The sequence below is a fragment of the Mus pahari genome, chromosome 2 (genome assembly GCF_900095145.1).
Source record: "Mus pahari chromosome 2, PAHARI_EIJ_v1.1, whole genome shotgun sequence".
Classification (NCBI taxonomy): Eukaryota; Metazoa; Chordata; class Mammalia; order Rodentia; family Muridae; genus Mus; species Mus pahari.
The window spans coordinates 153,486,544-153,493,323 of record NC_034591.1 but is presented as its reverse complement, the minus strand read 5'-3'; positions in this window follow the sequence as shown (position 1 = coordinate 153,493,323).

Below are 6,780 nucleotides of genomic sequence, written 5' to 3'. Positions count from 1 at the left end.
TTGCAAATGGCAAGTGCTGCCTGTTGGATCTGCCTGCAAATCTATTTGCAAATGTAAATCCTCCTACCAAACAGATACGGTTTTGTTTTTTTTTTCCCCTAACAAAAATCTTTGAACAAAACAAAGTTCCCATGGAATGTCCATGTGATACTCCAGTGGACCTGTAGGTACAGAGCTTTGTATCATCCTAATGAAGTCTCCAAGAAGCTGCAACAGGGAGATGCCACCTATTTTCAGAGGGCACCAGAGGCTTTCTCTCATCTTGAAGCCACAAATACTCAACAGTTCAGACTGCCTCTTTACTCTCTGTCTTAGGGTTTCTAGTTCCTGCACAAACATTGTGATCAAAAAACAAGTTTGTGAGGAAAGGGTTTAGTCAGCTTACACTTCCACGTTGCTGTTCATCACCAAAGGAAGTCAGGACTGGAACTCAAGCAGGTCAGGAAGCAGGAGCTGATGAAGAGGCCACGGAGGGTTGTTCTTTACTGGCTTGCTTCCCCTGGCTTGCTCAGCTTACTTCCTTATAGAACTCAAGACTACCAGCCCAGAGATGGTACCACCCACAAGGGTCACTCCTGCCTTGATCACTACTTGAGAAAATGCCCCACAGCTCAATCTCATGGTGGCACTTCTCCAACCGACACTCCTTTCTCTGTGATAACACCAGCCTGTGTCAAGTTGACACACAAAACCAGAGAATACACACTCTGTAAAGAGAAGCCACATGAAGCAAGTGCCGCTCACTAGTCATGTCCCTGTTACATGGGGCACCTCCCCTTCTCCATTCAAGTCCTTGGAGACTGATGTTGGGTGCCACTCTCCAGTGGTTGCTGCCCCTTACATCAATGTTCTCACTTTGCCTTTTTTATTTTTTTTTTTTTTTTTTTTTTTTTTTTTTTTTTTTTTTTTTTAGCCTCTGATAAAAACAGTAGACAGTGTAATCACTCACTATTCTACCACTGCCATGTTACTGGTTAACCCTTGCCTGCATCCTCCATCCACGCCCACTGGCTTCCTTCTCAATCTCCCGCATACTCTAACAACAAATTGATTTTCACTAAGAAAGTCACTGGTAAGGAAAAGCATAGCAGCATTCATTTCCCTGTACTCCTCGCCTTCCTGGTGTACCCTTTACCACTGCCCTTAACCTAGGCCAGTCTCAGACCACAGCCTTCAGTTTGACATCTGCCAGACTCCTGACTTTCCCTCCTTGAAATCCATCCCTTAGCACTTTTGCTAAATTGATTTCTTTGGACTACAACTCTAACCATCAGTCTATCTCAGTGTTTTTCTTTTTTTTTTTTTCCTTTTAATTATTTCATAAGATATATAAGAAACCAGAACTGTGTCTTAAGAAGAGTTTCTGAGCACAGAATTGTTTTTAAGTAAGAAAACCCAATGTTATTTAATGTAAAACCAAATAAAGTGTGTATTTAATCAAAATAATATCCTAGCTGTAAAAGAATATTTAAAATGATACATTATCATAAAAAGAAGAGGAACCCCCAAATTAACTGAATAATGTTTCAGAATGCCTACGAAGGACCACCAAGTAAAACTCAAAGCCGGCATTTATAGCTTGAAGGATGCGGGTGTTTCTGTTGTTGAGATGCAGCAACCAGTGCCATTGGGGGACCTGCCCAGGATCCATGCAGAAACCACCTACAAGATCAGAGCCATAGGTAGACCTGGCCAGGGTTCAGGGGAAAAGCACAGCACGTGTGAAAATACAGCGTGAACACTCTTTAAGATGAAAAATAGTGCAGCAAGGCTAACTTAAGGGAAAACTTTCAAGCAATTTAGCACACCAAGAACTCATTTTCTGTCTTGGTTGACTGAATTGTAAGTGCTACCATCTTTGGGACCTTAAGAGCTAAGTAAACCTGTTCATACCTTTGTTGCTTTAATCTCACATGTTCGAAGAGACAGTGGAAGCTTACTTAAAATAACCTAGTTCCATTTTGCAAATGACTCACATATTGGAAACAACTCACATATATGCTTGTGTGACTTTTGTGCGGCTTGAAATGAAAATATTGAGTATTTTGGAAAATACTCAATATTGAAAGAATTCACACCTTCAGGATCCCATCTGACTTTCAGCAAACACTTTCTTGTAAATTAAGGGCTATTTACTGATTTGTTTATTTACTTATGAGCGAAGATGTTAGTATGAAACTTCAGAGCTCTACTGAAGGACAAGTTTGACTGTGAACTTACTAAGATCCTCTTGCTTTGGTCGGCTGAATGTTAGTCACAGGCATGTAAGACTATGCTTAGTTGATATGTCTAAATTGTTCCAATGATATAAAGAAAAATTCAACTGTAATATGATGACAGAATTAATAACATTGTAATCCTGCTGGGAAATATGGAATATATATATTATATAATAAGTATATTATATATAATATATATTTAGTTATTTTTTTTGAAATTAAATTATATATATATAATTATATATACATTTATTTCATTTATTTCCAAACCAACTATGCTGATTTTATTTTCATATTGTAAGATGTGGACAAAAGTAAAATCATTTCACAGAAGAATGGAGAAGAGCTAAATGAAAGCAGGACACCCCTCCCTAACCACCTTCCCACCAAGAGAAAGACAAAACATTGCTCATTCTCTAGAATGGGGTCATGAAATGTGGTCAGGTCTTCCTTGACCAGAAAAGAACTCTAGAAATATTTTATTTTCTAGTAATCCCCTAGTAGAAACATTAAACCATTTTTTCATGTAGATGAAAATTAGCATCACATAAAGCAATTGCTTTCCAAAAATATCTCTAATGTATTCTAAGTTTATATATAGAATTTAAAGAACAGGTGCTCTGGGCAACTGGCAAGAATTACTAAATTCAAGAAGACTTTTAGGCAAGGGAAAAGCTCTTGGCTTCTACCAGTATTCATTAGACTTTGCCCAAGTTCTCAAGACAGTTATTCTGGTCCTGTGCCTGGCATGGAAGGGTATAGTTGGCTATCTACTTCTAGGGGCTTACTGTCATCCTGACTGTGCCAGTGCCTCCTGCTTTGTGCTAAAAGCCCTAGAAATTTAGTTGGACCCAAATAATTCCTTGGTTATGTGAGGTCACACATTGAAGGGGAAGTCTGTTCTCCAATTTTCATGTGTCTCCTCAATTGGAGACAATGCTGGCCTCTTAAAGTGTCAGACATCTCCTGGGCAAGAAAGGACTCTGAGCTGATGAGAAATCTCTCCAGCCAGTGCCCAGATTCTACCTCTAAAGCCCCTTCTCATACTCATTTCTAAAAGTCTTTGAGTGATTAAAACATTTCCAGAAAATCTCTGGTCCCAACATTAGGGAGTTCTGAGACCATGATGCTTATTAGCTGGGCAAACAGGGCTGGGTAAGGCATCTCCCAGCTTGAGAAGACAACCTACCCCATCTAGAGAGATACTCAGTGCCCCTCTCCACAGCCCTGCTAGGACTTATCTGGCAGACGTAGTAGAGGTCAAGGGTATCTGTTCTTTCTGGGAGAAGAAGAAATACAGAACTGTGAACTAAGAACAACAGCACAAGCCTTTCAAGGCAAGCATGTTCCAGTATGCAAGTGGGTGAAGCATAAAGGGATGAGTGCCTGTCCAAGGCCCTCTTTTCAACAGCATGTTACAGCAGGTATAGAGGGTGTTGGGCATATAAGATACAGAGTGCAAGGACAGCAGGACACAGGGACAAACTGCTCCCCTAGGAAAGCATGTTCCTTGCCCAGAAGAGAGAGCTGTATCCAGGGGAGGGCTGAGGCTTATCACAATAATACAGATCCAGGATGTCCACTCACTACCAACCTGCTTTACTGCTTCTTCACCATGGGCCTAGCCAAGTCAGGCTGATGTGAAGACAGAACAAGAGGGCCTTGCTTTCTGACCACTGCCATCCCATTATTTCTACAGAAAGGCAACTGATCAGGACCTACTAGGAACAATGAAAACACGATGTTTGGTTCTTATGAGGCTCCCATCTTAGGCCTGAGCTGGGACTAAGTGAAACTAAAGGACAGTGCTACATTACAGGCAAGCTTTAGTATATCTTTATAACCTCATAATCAATATTCCAAAGGTTTTGTATTTTATGAAATTCAATTCTTAAGAGATTTATACAACCTCAAGAAATCTGAAAGTTCCTTCAAACTTGAAAAAAAAGTCTTTCTCAATTTTTTAGTTTTAACTAGTGTGTGTGTGTGTGTGTACACATGAGTGTGCTCGCACCAAAGCTCACATTTTGAACCAGAAGACAACTTTTGGGAATCTTCTGTGTCCACACCATGGGATCCTGGGACCCGAGGATTGAATGAAGTTTGGTGAATTGGTAGCAAGGACCGTTATCTCCTAAGGTATCACCCTGGCTCCTAAAATATCTTACTTCTTATAAAGATCCAAGACATTAAACAGATAGCATTTCTAATATGACCTATGTTCATTGGAACCAGTTGCTTTACATCAATAGATTTGGCTTATTTTTGAGTGTCATAGTTGGTCAATTTGCTTTTGAGTATTAAAAGGTGCATAACACAAGTAAAGATTCTATAATTTTTTTTAAGTAAAAAAGAGAAGACGTCGACCCAAACTGCTAGTGTTCTTTTCTAAGTTGTTATTTCTTCCCCCCAGTGATAGTCAATTACAACGAAGAGATATTAACTATTTTTACAGAAATGGGATAGTGAATAGCAGACAGAGTATGCTCAGCTGTGTTCCTGATAAGTTCAATGTCACCACCCACCCTCCACAACTGCAGAATTAACATGATAAATGCGTTCTGTACGTGCAAATCATCCGTGATTCAACACCAACTCATCCTACAAACACGACAAAAGTAAAGCAACACCATTTTGTATCAGAGAAATCACTGTCAAGTCTCTGTCATAATGCTCTCTCAGCACAGGGAAAGACCGAGCTGCCAGCGGAAGTCATATTGAGCACGTAAGTGTTTACAGACGTGTTTACACCTCACTAAGCCTCATATGGAATTATATGTCAGTTGTTATTGTTCTTGGTTTTTTGGTTGTTTTTTTTATGTTTTGTTTGGTGAATTTTTTTTAAAGATTAAGTTTACGTTTCCACATTCTCATGGTTAATTTTGGAGACCTATACAAAATTAAGCAACATGACTTTATTATTTGGGAGAAACTAATTTCCAAAAGATTCAGAGAGCAAAGGAAAACTAAGCATGCAGTTTAGTGGGCTGTAAACTAACTGTCGTGAGAAAGCAAGTCAAAGAACACTATTTCAGGCACACATCGGGATAGGGTAAACAGATCGTTTTTAAATACAACACCCAAAACTATGACTGTGTTTCTCTATACAAATAGAAATGTACAACTCTCTCCCAACTCACCGCCCCAGGCCCCAGAGTACTGCGTGGTCAAAATCAAAAAAGTCACATACTAAGTGCTCCAGTGATGCTTTTACCTTAAGGATCAGGATTGGACTCCTGCTTGAGGTCTTAGGTGAAATGAGTTTGACGGATTAGGTTCCCTTACTGGCTGTCAGTACACTACATAAAATACACTACACACACCCAGCTTAGTGAAACTAGCTGTTTTCTGCACAGGAAAATTCCTTGATAGAGTTAGCATGAAGACAAATGAACTGTTATCCCCTAAGAAAGGTGTCCCTTCAGGTTAGGCTCCAGGTGAGCAACACCACACAGAAAGCCTCTTGACTCCTTACAGCTGACAGACTCATTACCTTTGTAAATACCAAAGCTCAGCTTTGAGTGCATGGATTTCTCCCTGGCTTCAAGAAAGCACTCTTAACACACCAATTACTGAAATAATAAAGAAATTAAAATGAGAGAAACAAGGGTGATGTAAACAAATGCCCTTCATCGCCTGCTATCAAACGGTGTTTAAATTTTCTCCTTTATTATTATGACGCTTAAATCCCCACTATTTATTCAAAGCCACTTAAATAGACCATTGGACTCCATTATATTAGGAAGTCTATAAGAAACTGTTTTCTTTAATAGGTGGGAAAACGAAACCACACATTGGATTAATTATAACATGGTAATGGCAGGATTAGAAATAGTACCTTCCAGTGTCGAAAATTAGTACTTCCCCTCGTCTTTGCATGCAGAATTAGTTATTTGAAAGCTATTTTCCTTATGAAGCTATATAGTTGGTGTTTCCCTTTAATCTTTGATTATTTTCTTTTATTTTCTGCCTTCTAATCTCCTCCTGAGCAAATGCTGACAAAATATTCATGACAAAGCCTTAAGCATCATTCTATACTGTTCAAATGTCTTTCACTTACATTATAAGTATGGTGCTTTTTATGTATAATTATCTTTTATCCATGCTCATTTAAATGACTACAAACACTTTATTACATAGAGTACATTAATGTGTATATTTTAATGATCTTTTAAAAATGTAAAATAGTCTAATTACATCAATAGATTACTCATTCTCGTCATGACCTATGATTCTGTAAAAACCATGCCGTCCTCTCTCAGGACCCTGCTCTTCTCCTGGAGGTATTTCCTTGTGAGTTTCTGTACATCAGTAGACAGTCACAAATCTGACACAGGTGCACAAGCTCTGCTTTCAGCACTGCTGCCTCATACAAGGCTGCTTCAGCCCAAGTCATTGTGACTTGGCTCTGTTGCCTGAACACAACCTGTGCATTGTGGTCAGGGTAAGGTTCCCTAAGGCCTCAGCTACTTGACCAGATCAATCTGTGAATGTCCAGAGTCTGACCTTTCTTGCCCCATGGACAACCACAGAGAAATCTGCATCCAGAGTTTCCATCATT